The sequence below is a fragment of the Corvus kubaryi genome, unplaced genomic scaffold (genome assembly GCF_017639235.1).
Source record: "Corvus kubaryi isolate FWS band 111438036 unplaced genomic scaffold, C.kubaryi_AGA036_p1.0 37232, whole genome shotgun sequence".
Taxonomy (NCBI): domain Eukaryota; kingdom Metazoa; phylum Chordata; class Aves; order Passeriformes; family Corvidae; genus Corvus; species Corvus kubaryi.
The window spans coordinates 3,134,815-3,148,350 of NW_024581066.1; positions in this window are offsets into that span (position 1 = coordinate 3,134,815).

Here is a 13,536-nt window from a genome sequence, read left to right on the forward strand (position 1 = left end):
TTATTGCAAAGCTAAGTAATCATTTGTAACTGAGAGGATAGTGTTGTCACTGAAAGAAGTAACAGACCACCCTGTAAAATGTATTTTGTCCTCTGCATTGGGAAATCGTTTCAACAACTGAACCATTATTGACATTTCTTTATTGACAGAGCTCTGGTAGGAGTAATTTTTCCTTCTTGTCTGCATAGAGGCTTCTATTTGATCTAAAGAGAGAATGAAGTCTGTGGTTTCATGAGTATGCATGAAGGCTCTTCTTAATAACCTGATCCAGAGTCCTAATCCTCTGAAATGTATTTCCTCTCTCCTTCTCGTGTTTATCATTGTCTGCATCACTCCCAAAATCTGATGAACTCCATAAAATCATAATTTGTAGACCTAAGCCACATTTTTTTCAGACTCCACCCTTTCTTGGTTTCATCTTTTCCAGTTCTTTGATCTTTAAACAATATATAGAAAAAAGAAGAAAAAAAAAAAGTGAAGAAGTAAATGCTGCAGCTTTAGAGGTTTTCCTTTACCTGAGCTTAGCTTACAACTGCAAGGGTGGAGAGTCACTCTGGGTTTGTTTGGCACCTTGCAGAATTAATCCTCCTGCCAGTCTGGCCTTTAGTCTATATGGGAATCCAAGTGGTGTCACAATAATCAGTACCAGCTTGCTTTCCTGCAGTAACTGTTACATTTGCCTTTGCTTCCACCAGCTTCTACCTCAGAATTTCCTGCAGCAGAGTGACCTTGTCCAGCAAGGTCTGGAGGTCATTGCAGATCTGAGCCAAGGAAGTTTCCTTATGACAATAAGAGAAACCACATGCCCAAGTTCCCCCTGTGAGTTTGTCAGTGCAGCAGCACAGCAGTATGCCTGTGAAAGATGGTGCGGGTCTCTCACAGCCAGTTATTCGGGGTTCATAGCCAGCCACAGGGCAATTTCCTGCTTAAAACAACTTGTGAGGCATAGAGGTGCATCTGAACTGTGAGGCCTGGGGCTGTTTTCCAGCTTGGAGGCCCAGATGTGCACTGCAGTCAGATGCTGCTTGTTTGTCAAGATGCAGCCGGGGTGTGTAACTGTCTGCCCTCTCCTCTCTCTCCTCCCTACCATGCTTCCGGCTTTCCATTGGAAAGAAAACGGATTGAGGACAGGAGGGTGGGTGGTGTGGTGGACTCCTGGTTTACACTGCCTCAGAGTCTCATACAGTTCACCTCAGACTCACAACAACACATTGCAAAGCTTGACCTGGCACAGTAGAATCAGTGTGGGATGGGTTGTTGCCAACTTCTGAGCACATAAAACATGCAGACTTGGACTGTGGCAGTGTTTTTCTACCAAATTTCCTTTCCCAGACAACCACCACGAGGTGTCCTCAAGTACTGTTTGTTTTAGAGCTATCATTACCAGCAGGGATGAGCTAAGGTGTAATTGTTTTGGGAGAGGGCTGTTAGGGTCAATACTGACTGATCTGCCTAATTCTAGGACTTCAGTGGGTCTCTGTTTGTAAATGCTTAATCAATTTCAAAATACAGAACAACGTAAAGTTTCCTTTTCGTTTGACCGCAGCTTTATTTTTGCCCCTGTTAACCCAGAATCACATCCTTTCAGCTTGAGATCATTTATCTTAGAAATCATGGGCCACAGCTGTATGAAGTTGGCTGAGGGAAGGTGAATGCTGCAGCGTTTTTCTAAACATCATCTACTTGATGTAAAGAGACTGAGGAGCTCAGGTAGGCTGTTAAATGTGTGCATTGCTGGGTGGTTGGAAGAACAGCGCTGTGAAAAAACCCTCAAATCAGAAATAGGTTAAAATACAGGTTTAACAACAGCCAGAGGCTATTGGTTGAAGCCTAGATCTAGCAGAAGTCAGTGTCAAAGCTTTCACTGATTTTGTTGGATCAGGATCTGGGGAGTGCAAATGAGAAGTCAATGGAACTGCAGTTGCAGAAACAGCAGTAAAGCAGCTGTGGTCAATGTTTCATATGGAGAAAAAAATTACAAACCTACATTATGAGCTTGATGAGAAAGTTAAGAGTGGTTTTGAGGTGTCTACCCATTCTGAAGAGAAGCTGTAAGACAACATCATGGGAGATGATTAGAGAATGGCCTGGGCTCTGGCCACTGGGAGTTCCTCTCTCCCAAAGAAAACTCACAGCTGTCTCACATTACTGACTAAAGCAGACTCCTAAGGGGAGAGATTCCTCACAAATTACTTGTGAGAGCACAACAGCATGGTTCAAAATCCCAGAGGACTTCTGGTTACAATTATATAACAATACTAAAGTCCATTGAGCTGATTGCTTACGCCAGAAGTTACCTTGGCTGATGATGAGCTCCCTTGTATGCTGTAGAAATCCTACCTGGTAAATATTCACAGGGTTTGCACCCACCAGAGCAGCCCCCTGCTCCCTCAGTAGTGAGAACATGAAGCAGTCATTCCTACCCTATAGGAATTGGTTTGGGAGAAGGCAGCATGTAAGAAATCTCTTTTTGTTTAGTTTAAACAACACCTCCTTGGGTACTCTGAACAACTCATGAATAGTTAGTAACATTATTATTTCTCTTCCCCTCCACTGTTTTTAATGCTAATAGAACCTGAAGGTAGCAGGTTTTTTGTGCTTTGTAAAGCTCCTTTTAAAATCGTGTTTTATAAGGATTTTTTCTTTGCAAGGTTATGACTAGAAAAGACCTGGAGTGGATGAAAAAATCTCTCTCTCAGGTGCTGTATTCAGAAACAGATGTGAATTGTCTTCTATGGGCAACTCGTTGACATCTTTTATTGTTACAGTCGTTGGATCAAAAATATTGTGGAGGCAGCAGGCCTGTGAGCAGCCTAGGAGCAGGCAAGCAGCAAATGGGAACTTCACAGAACTGATTTTGTACAGCAAAAGCTTGGTACACAGTGCCCTCTTTGTTCCACAGAGAAGAGTGCATCCTTCTGAACCTTGTTGTTGCAAGAAATAAGCAAAATTCTAGCTAAGAAGTATGTTGAAGGGATGCCAGCCGTTCAACTAGGCCTCCTCCTTAATCTTTTTGTGTTTGGAAATGCTGTGCAAGTTAGGGCTTCTCCAGCCCAAAGTGGAGACTGCAACAAATTAGCTTAGACATTTGTGTCCCTGCAGGGAGATCTATCAGACACAGACACACAAGCCTTTGCCAGCAGAAGAGGGGCTTTGACCCTCTGCAGGAGCACCAGAACTGTGTTTGCTTCACATGCTTTCTGTTGAAAGGCTCTTGGAGTTCAGAGAATTTGAGGAACCCAAATGCAGGGATCCAGTGAGATGCTCACTTGTTACATTCTCTGTGCCTCTACCAGAGTTCAGCCAGGATTGTCACAAGCTGGAAATGTCTCTCCCCTCCTAATTTTGGTAGCAACAACAGGATGGCTCTTTTCAGAGAGCCTCCCTCATTGAAAGAAACACAAAATGCAAACGTATCAGGAGCTAAGAGTTTTCACACTCCAGGAGAACACGGAGTTTCTGAGTTAAAAACAAATCTGCATGGGAAGAATCTGAAAGAAGCCTGTTGCCCAGTGGTGTGGAAATGCGTGTGGTGGACAGACTGCACTCGGCATCCAGGGATGCGGCAGCTGCTGTGCCTGGCGCACGCACAGGTGCTACTGAGGCCTCAGCTGCTTACAGTTCCAGGAACTGGAGGAAGAGGCAGCCAGAAGGAGCAAAGAAAACACAGATTGAATAATCAGGAAAAGAAGATAAACTGTGCTGAGTGGCAGCTGGTCTTTAGAAAACAGGCTGTGTAAATACCCCAAGGGCCTTGTGCATCATCCCTGGGAAGCTAGTCCCCAGAGAGGGACTCAGCTGGATCACCACGCCACTCCACACTGGAGGTATGTTTACTTCTGCACCGTCGTCAGTGTTTCCTGTGAGAACATTCCCCTGCTCATAATCAGTATCTGCTGACCTTCAAAAAGCAGTGCTTCCCTTCTGTGTCTATACACATTTATCTGTGCCAGAAAAAGCCTCCATATAAATTATTTACTGCTGATCTTCTTCAGGCCACTGAAGGCAAAGGTGCAGTCCAGTCCCACTTTTTACAGTGTCGAGGGGAGACAGCAGTGACCAAATAACAGGATTGTGCATTTTGTCTTCAATGCATAGTTGACATACAGTGTAGTTTCTCTACCTGTATATAATGGAAGCAGTTTGTAGGAATAATTTTCTGCATCATATGTACTGAGAGTTCTACTGATACTTTTGTGGTGGTGGGGATGGGTGGCTTTTAGAAGAGGGATGCAGCTTGCCAGCAGTGTTTCAGTGCCGGCTGTTAATGTTGCCTCTGGCTGTAATTGTGCAAACCATCCTTCAATGAATATTTGACAAAAGGTATCACCAGTTTGCTCTTCTATTTACCCGTAGATCCATTTTGTGTCTGCTAGATCCCTTTCTTTTTCTGTTCATCCTTTATTTTTTGAAAATAAATGTGTTTCTCTCTTCTCTCTCTGTCCCTCCCATGGTTCTCCAGCAACGTGCCTCATAATGTTCATTCCCTGCAATTCATTTGTACTGGTGGGCTTGCCAGGCCTGGAGGCACACAGAAGTTCTGGCACTGGCTTTGATATGATCTCCAGTGATCTTGGCAAAAGAACTGACCCTAGCCTGGAGCTGTGGGTTTCCTTATTAGGGCTCTGCAGAGGCCCTGCAGAGCAGGGGCGACCAAAGGAGAGAGACAGCTGAAATGATTTGCTATCAAACAGTTTCTTTTTCTCAGCTGAGGTTTGGACCAGAGGAGCAGTGCTGTCAAAGCAGCACTTAGGTGCCCTCTGGCCCTGCTTGGCACTTGGGCTGTAGCTGTTGTAGCAATGAGACATTTAGTCTTGCACCATCCAAATCCTTGGTCTCCCTTCCACTGTCCCTAGGCTGTGGTTTCTGCCCACCTTTTCCATGCTTTTGGTACCTCTCATCACCCAACACCTGGTTCATCGAAGGAGCTGTCTGTCAGAAAACTTTGGGTAACTGACTTGTTTAGGTAATTAATAAACAAGAAATTCTGCCTAGTACAGTCCACACCAATGGCCTGTCAAGTGTACGCCTATAGTGCTATAGACACACTGTGCTTGGTGCCTCACACAGACAACATCCTGCTCTAAGAAACTGTCAGCTTGATTAAGAGGTAAAAACAGGAGGAAGAAGAGAGGAGATGTGCTCCATGGCAGAGATCTGCCCTCTGCCCAAAGCATGCATGTTACTTAGAGTGTTTATTTCATGCAGGGGAAAGGAGCTGGGGGTTAGCTGTTGTCTTTACTCTGCAGGCAAGCAGCAGGTAGTAGGAACAAACCAGGGAGTGGAAAAGTAGTGCAAAGAATTGACTTGCACATTCAGGAAAGGTGAAAGGAACTAAACGCATGGTGACTCCTGGAATCTACTTCTGAACTCACTGTTCCACTCCTTAGTCCTCTATCTAAGATCCATACTGCGTCAGTTAAGGATCTGTGTCATCCCTTTGTTTATTGGCTGTTCATGGTGCCCACAGACTCCAAATGAGAACAGACAATTATTTGCATTTACTGCAGTACTAGGGAACTTGTGCTGTGTGTCAGAATCTAATTGTTCTAGGAATACAAACAAACAGGAAACACAGAAGCACACAAAGAAAAGCAAAATTGCTTTCAGTCTAAGAAGATTTAAAAAAAAAGGAGCTGGAGAGAGAAAGCATTATCACTTCCTTTTCATGTATGGGAACTAGAGCATTAAGAGATCAAATGACTTGCTCAAAGTCATCGAGAGGGTGGGCCAGGAAGTGAACCCAATCCATCACTAGCCTTTGCTTGCAGTCCCATCTCTTCTTTAAATAAGGACTCTGCTCCACCTGTGCAGGGAATGTGGTCATATAGCTACCTGGCAATAGTCTGAATGGGAGCATAAAACTCCCGGTTTAGCATGTAGGTTAAATTGTAGTTTTTATAAGGGATAAGAGCTAATGCTGCTAATGACTGGCTACCCAATTCCATAGATCCATGAGAAGGACTCAGATTATACTCACTTGCACCTGTGACTCACCTAAATCTCACAATTTACAGGAGCTGCAATCACCTAAATGCTAAGGGCAATGTTTTAGGACAGAAAAGCAGGGGAACTAAAGACTTGGAACAGAAATCTGTTTTGAACTACCTATTTTTTAATGAAGACTGTCTTGAATATCCTCTTGAAGAAAGCCTGCCTAGAAGTTGCTGAGGGATGGAAAAGACAGCTTGTTTTTCCAGAAGCTGGTTGCAGCCACTTGTTGTGTTGCAGGTGAGCAGTGGGCATGCAGCTGGTGGCTCCTGTGAGTCCATCAATTTGCCACTGTCATCACAGCTGCTGAAGATCCATTCCTGTATCCTGCCCTCTGTAAACAGCACATAAGCACAAAGCATCAAGCATCTCTGGTCCAGCATCAGCTCAGGGAGCCAGAGAGCTGCCTGCTGAAAGCTGCTTTCTGTTTGCTTGCAGACGTGTCAATATTTACTGAGTGAGGCTCCACTTTTGCCCAGCTGGAGCATGACAGCTTTGCCACTCTTGCACTCAGTGGCCCTATCTTCCAGCATTAACATCAGGAGGTGATGAGTGACCAGGCTGGCCTGATAAATGGGAAGAGATCTGCAAACAGAGAACAGCAAACACTTCCTGGGGGGCTCAGGACACCTGCTGAGAAAGATGTTCTTTTTTGTGAGGATCAGGTAGCTTCTGATGCTGTAGCAGGAGAGATACAGGAAAGGTGCTGTTGGTGGTGTTGGGTGCTGGGGAAGGCACAGCTGTTAGCCGGGGTACACAGTGAGCTGTTAAGGTGGTCTTGTGGGGAAGGCACGGTGCCACCTCAGAGCTGTAGCTGTGTCACTGGGCTTTCAGCAGAGCCCTGTGAGTGCAATACTGGGGGGGGAATGACAGTCCATGAGGTGCACCAGCAAGGTTGACCCCTCTCCTGTTTCTGATGGGGATGGGGAAGGCAGGACGTAGGACACACTTGCGGGGAAGGTGCCATCACAGGCTGGAAGGCACTGAGCTCTGCTGCACAGTTACAGCTGCAGTTCCTCAGTTATCAGATGTGTTGGAGTGACCCATTATATGCAAATAAAAATCAAGAGGCCAGTTTCTGACGTTTAGTGTTGAAGTTTAATTCTCTGGGATTTCACAGCTATTTGCAGGTACTTTAGTACACATTACAACTAATGGCTTGAATTTGGCCGGAGCTTACTGGCATGGTCTGCTCTGCATGAGGTGGACAATAGCTCCCAGTGGTGGGGACTGGCAGAAGGGAGGGATTAGTAAACAGCAGAGACACTGAGGGAGAATATTGTGAAAAGGATAAGCCATTCAGTTTGGGATTCTTCTAGGTTAGGTTTTTTTCATCCTTCTCCTTCAGGACCATAGGGAAGAAATTTAAATGACTGAAAACTCAGCCTTTTTGTACAGTTTAAGTTACAGGATAGCACAATAAGTTCTCCTGACTTGGCTGAGACACCTTCAAAAGATCCCTCAGAGGCATCAGTGTTGGTGGCAACATTTCCCAGAGGTTTTAGGAAATGAGAGAGGGTGAGCAAGGAGGATATGAGGATAGGAAGTCCAGACATTATATAGAATGATAGAATCATTTAGGTTGGAAAAGACCTCTAAGATCACTGAGACCAACTGTTAACCCAGCACTGCCAAGTTCACCACTGAATGGAAACAGCAGAGTGCCGAATTAGGGAGGCAGCGATAGATCACATATTGAAAGAAAAGATATAGACAATGAAAGGAAGACAGGAAAAAATTATACAAAAATGGGGAATAATGTAGTTTATGCACTAAGTGAGAAATAAGAATTTTGGCAGCTGAACTGTGTATACAGCCAGGCAGTGTCAGTAGCCTTTTCTGGCTTTTCTAATGCCAAGCTTTTCATTGTGGCTGGTTTAACGTGGTGTGGGACTAATGACACAGAGGTTCAGATTTCATTTCCTGTTATGGATTTGACAGTTCACCTCAGTGGGGCCTAGCATCCTACAGTGATCATGGGGGTTCATTTAAATGATTTTTCATAAAAAGGGTATGAAACAAGCTGCCACACCAGAAAAGGGTACCAGCAGGGCCACACTCAGTACTGTCATCTGAGAAGCAGTGCAAGACTGCAAGGATCCCAGCCTGATCCTACCCTGATCTAGCAGAGCCTGGGGCAGGCAGCAGCTGCACTGGGCTGCCTCCCAGGAGCAGGGTGGACAAGATCAGCCAACATCTGTTCCCCTTTAATCTCTTGTTCCTTTATGTTTTGGTGTAGTGCTTTTGTGTGTAATAAGTTGCATGCTCTGGCACATCCCCAGCCACTGTCCTGGATGGTGGTTCCTCAGGCAGACAGTGCTGCCGGAACTCCGAGGCTGGGATGTGGTAGGAGGTGGTGCAGGCTACAAACTCCAGCGTGTTTCTGATGGTCCAGCTCCTCCTGCCCTGCTGGGCTTGGCAGGGTTCCCGGGGCTCACCAGACCCCATCGGGAAGAGGCTGAACCATGAAACTTGGTTCCCCTTCATGCCACTGCTTCCTGTTGTTTTGATTACAAGGGGTGCAAGTCAGGACAGTGTCCAGGGCTTCCTTTCACCCACACCCTGTTACGCAGTGTCTGCACCTGCAAGGTCCACTTGTCTGGAGCCACTGATACTTTTCACCTCATGCGGATGCCACTGAAAACATTCAGTTGCTTTAGGAGAAATGGAAAGGGGAATAATGTACTAACAGTCTTCCACAAAGGCCTTGTGCTTTCTCAGGTTCCACCATTGCTTCAGGAAGTTTACTGGGACCCTGGTAAGGGAGCTAAAGATGGTTTCTTGATAAGAAAAGTGGCCACAGATAATCTGTGGCATATTTCCCCATTTAACCCCCTGCTGAAGGAACTCACAAAGCAGCATCTAAAAGTGGCTCCTTGTGAAACAAAGGGTTTAGACAGATTTTAGGAGGGGAGGCACTTTTCTCTCCAAGCAATGTATGAAATTCCAGATAACTTTGTTCTGCCTTGGTGTTTGATGGTGTGCCTGCAACTCATCCAGGCTGGGAAGCACGGAAGGATAATATTAATTGCCTTCCAACTCTGAGCATTTTGAAATATGAGGGCTGGGATCCTTACAAATGTTTTTCATCCAGGAAATCACCAGCAAGAGGAACATACACAGCACTGAACTTAGCTGAACTAGTGAGGTACCAGCTTCTGCATGGCAGCACACTGCAGCCAGGAGCAGTAGTGATGGCAGTATCGCACATGGAAGAGCAGTTCAGATGGAAAAGGGATGTCAGGAATACACAATGGGACAGATATTGGAGGGTAGTGAACCTAGAGCAGTTCCAAAGGATTGTGAAATGACCCTTCTCCATGTCCAGCTCTAAGACAAAGTTGGCTGGATCTATATTCCCAAAACTCAGAGCAAGGGAGGATGAATAAAGCATGAGGCCCTAAGGAGAGGGAGCTGCTGGCTTCCAAATTTTCCAAACCAACATCACTCTGGCCAGCATGGCTCTGCTTGGGTGGATGTGTTCTCCTATTGAAGTCACAAGGGGAAAGGGAGCAAGAAAAGACCTGGAAGGCTGAGCTGCTTGCCCTGCTGTGCTGGTTTTGGCTGGGATGGAGTCAATTTTCTTCATAGTAACTGGTACAGGGCTATGTTTTGGATTTGTGATGGAAATGGTGCTGATAACACTGGGATGTTTCCTTTATTGCTGAGGGCTTGCACAGCATCCAGGTTGTTCCTGCTCCTTGTCCCTGCCACGAGCAAAGGGGCTGGGGGTGCACCAGAAGTTGGAAGGGGACACAGCCAGGACAGCTGACCCCAACTGACCAAAGGGCCATTCCACACCACACAGCATCATGCACAGTATATAAAGCTGTGGGGAGAAGGAGGAACTGGGGATTTGGAGTTGCTGTGTTTTACCTTCCCAAGGCCCCATTATGCACATGGAGCCCTGCTTTCCTGGGGATGGTTGAGCACCTGCCTGCCCACGGGAAGCAGTGAATGAATCCCTTGTTTTGCTCTGCTTGTGGGTGTGGCTTTTGCTTTCCCTATTAAATTGTCTTTATCTCCACCCACAAGGTTTCTCACCCACATGAAGTTGAACCACAGCACCTGCTCACACGTCCAAGAGGTGGGAACCAGCAGTGGCTGTGACCTGTTGGTGATGCACCAGTGGATATTTGGGCACCTTTTCCTGTCCCCATCTCTTTGCTGGGGTGAGGATGCTGGACTTCCTCACACCTTCTCCCTTGGGGTCTGCACAGCAGGGCAGGTTGTGATGGCTGGGGAGCACATTTAATTGTGGAAGCTGTTGTTGTTCCACAGTTGGCTGTTCAAGGGCTCAACCCTTTGGTTTTTCTTTCACGTTCGTGACAGCTTCATTTTCCAGAAGCCAGTGAAAACAGGATATGATGACATCAAGAGAACCTCTCTGATTGCTTCTCCCAGGAAAACAGCCTATGGGCAAGGACCCTACAAAGCTAGGAAGGAACTGCCAGGAAAAACAAAACAGTCTCTTAGCTGTGACTTCCTCTCCAGCTAGGGAAACCTCTGCTGTGTCTTCAGTAACAGAACAGCTTGTATCTCCCTCTTCATGTCACTGCACAGATCAGGTACTTGGATGCCAGATACCTTTTGTATGTTGCTTTGCAAGAGTAGAAGGTAAGGGTAAGAGGAACAAACACAGAGCAATGAGCACTTCAGTACTGGTTGCTCCTTTCCGCTTCTCATCCTTCACTGAGAGATAGCCAGTTTGGGAACCTGCAGAGGATGCTGATAAAGAACAGATGGGGCTTTAATTTACCAGAAAGGCCATGGGTTAGTGCTCTCTATTGGAAAATCACTTTGCTTTTTTTTCCTAGCAATTTCTTCTAACTTTGCAGGTTAGAGACATGTCTTATGGGCTTACTTGCTCTGGGTCCTGGCTCCTGTGCCATGGAGGCATGAAAGCCTTTTGGGCACAGAGCTACCCACACCAACTATCCAAAAGACATAAAGAGAAATTTGTTCTCTTTCCTGGGAATCAGTGGTTCTCAGAACAAATGAATCCTCACTTGGTTTGCTTTTGCTTAAACAGAGATACAGGCTTGAATCAGTATTAGAGTCAAAACAAAAGCTGTTTGTTCTTTGATTATTAATCTTTAACAGAAACCTGAAAACAGTGGACTGTTGGGATAATGCTGTACTGGAGATGGTGCATTAGTGCCTCCAGGATCTGAGATACAGGCTGATGGATCTGAGTGTTGACTTCTCAATCTCAGGGAAAAATAATATTGCTGCAGACTGTAGGAAAGATATCTGGTTAGCCATGTTTGCAAATAATCTCTCTGAGAGGAGACAATAAATTTTCCCTCTTTTTTTCTTTTTCTTAAGACTTGTCATCATTGTTACAGTTCAGGCCCATAATGTTACTGTTAGAAGAATTAGGATTTCTTTTCTTAAATATAGGATCTAAGAAGGGAAGGAAGGATTGCTGTCTTTTATTGCTTTCTGTTTGGAATCAGTTTAGTTACTTAAGCTTGCTTTGCTTCCCAGATTTTCAGGCTCTGTCACACACAGGGCATGCCTACCCCAGCATCAGCATTTAATTGCAGCATATCAGCTGCATATGAACTCTTAACAGGGATGAAGTAACAGCAAGACAGACATCCAGGGAGGCCAGTCAAGTCCAGTCAGGGGCTTAAGCAAGCTTGTTAGACCTCACTGCTGCAGCTTGACTGCTGCTGACATCCTGGCTACTTGGAGTTAGATGAGCCTGCCAGTGCACCATTCCCTTCTCCAACTGCATTTTAAAAGGGAACATCTTGTGAATCTCTCTGCAAAGTCCTGGTGTTACGTGCCATTCTGCACATTGGGCAGGTTTTCTGGGGCACTCCAGTGTCTCCAGATCATGCTGAAGCTTTTAAGTCTCTACACTTTTTAAGATAATGAATCCCAAATCCATGAAGGGAGCTCAGCTCTCTGATTTTCATGCTGCCATATTCCAAGGGCTGGTGTGATCCCCTCAGTAGCTAAAGGAGGCTGATGGATGGACAGAAAGGGAATAAAGGGAGGAGGATGATATGGGGATTTTGAATTTGGGTGCCAGGTGGATGATTGACAGCTGGCAGAGAGAAAAGTTGGAAAGAGATGTGTCTCAGCTATAACACTGTCCGTCAGACCTCACCAGCAGGGAATATACTGAGAGGTGAATGGAGGAGGAGAACTGAGTTGGTGAGTGTTAATGACTCCAAGACCTGCACAAAAACACCCACTCAGTGCCACAAGAGAGCTGGATATGGCAGGCATGCAGACTGGGCTCAGACAAGCAGACTGAGGTGGCAGGAGATGCCACCTTTGAACTGTCCTGGTTTGTAGCACTTGCTTTATTGAGCGCCTCTAACCTGGGCAGGTGGGCATCTCCTATCAAATGACAGGCCATGCCTCTGTCTTAGCACCATCTGCTTGTGTTGTGCTGACAGGGACCCTCAAAGCCCCAGGAACAGTGTAAGCTCTTCCCTTCCTGTGCAGAGGACGGACACCATCATATCCCTGCGTACCACCGCTGTAGCTCTGCAGCTTTGCTTTGCTTTCAGCACCAGCACTGTGTGATCCTGCCAACTGTGTGAATTCCCAGCTTGCTAAATCTGCTCTTTGAAGAGGCTCAGGCAGCACCAGGGTCTGCAGTGCCACAGCTCTGCTAGCTTGCCCTGTCCTATGCTCCTCAGGCCCTTACTGGAAGACTCCTTGCTCCCCTCTCCTACCCTGACAGGCAGTTGGGGAGGGCTGCCTGCCCCTGAGGAGGGACCAGGCCGGACCACTTCCATCATGTCCATCCTGTGGGCTGTGAGATGTGGGTAGTTGTGTCCATACTGCCTGATGCCCAGCTCTCAGTCCCTTTGGGCCACTGCAGCACAGCCCTTCCAGCCCACGGCTCACTACTGGTTCATCAGCACAGCAAACATCTCACTGCCCACTGCCGTGAGGCTCTGCCAAAGTTCTGCTACAGTAGACAAATCCAGGCAGTGAGGAAGCCAAACCTGGACTGCAGGGCAGGAAGAACTTTTGTGTCCCCTCTCCAAACCTGTCTGCACATGTTGGTGGCACTTCACATCAATGCTATTAATTTGGTGCTCACTTCCACACGTCTTGCTCCAGGCACCAGCTCAATGTTTGCACAGAGCAAGATGTCTCAGCTTCCCTCCCCGCCAGAAAAACAATTCTCCAGAATCAGAGCAAATGGTGATGTGTCCCATGGGCTGCCCCCAACCAAGGGCTCAAACACGTGCTTCACTGGAAAGGCGTGGGAAGTAGAAAATAGCCCTGGTGTGAAATCAGTGTTTCTCTAGAACCAGCCCCCCCCCCCAAATATGTTATAGGCTGGCTTTACTCACTAGTCACCTCGTGACTGTCAAGTGCTATGAGCTGCTCTTCTTGACCAAGATTTTCTATTCCTGGCCCATACTAGGCTTACCCTAACAGAGCTTTGATCTTTCATTAGAGGAGCAGAATATGAATACCTCCCATTCACAGCCCAGTATCTCACATGAAGGAAAAATACAACAGGAAAACTACACATATTTCCTTGTTTCATTTCCACCAATTATTCAT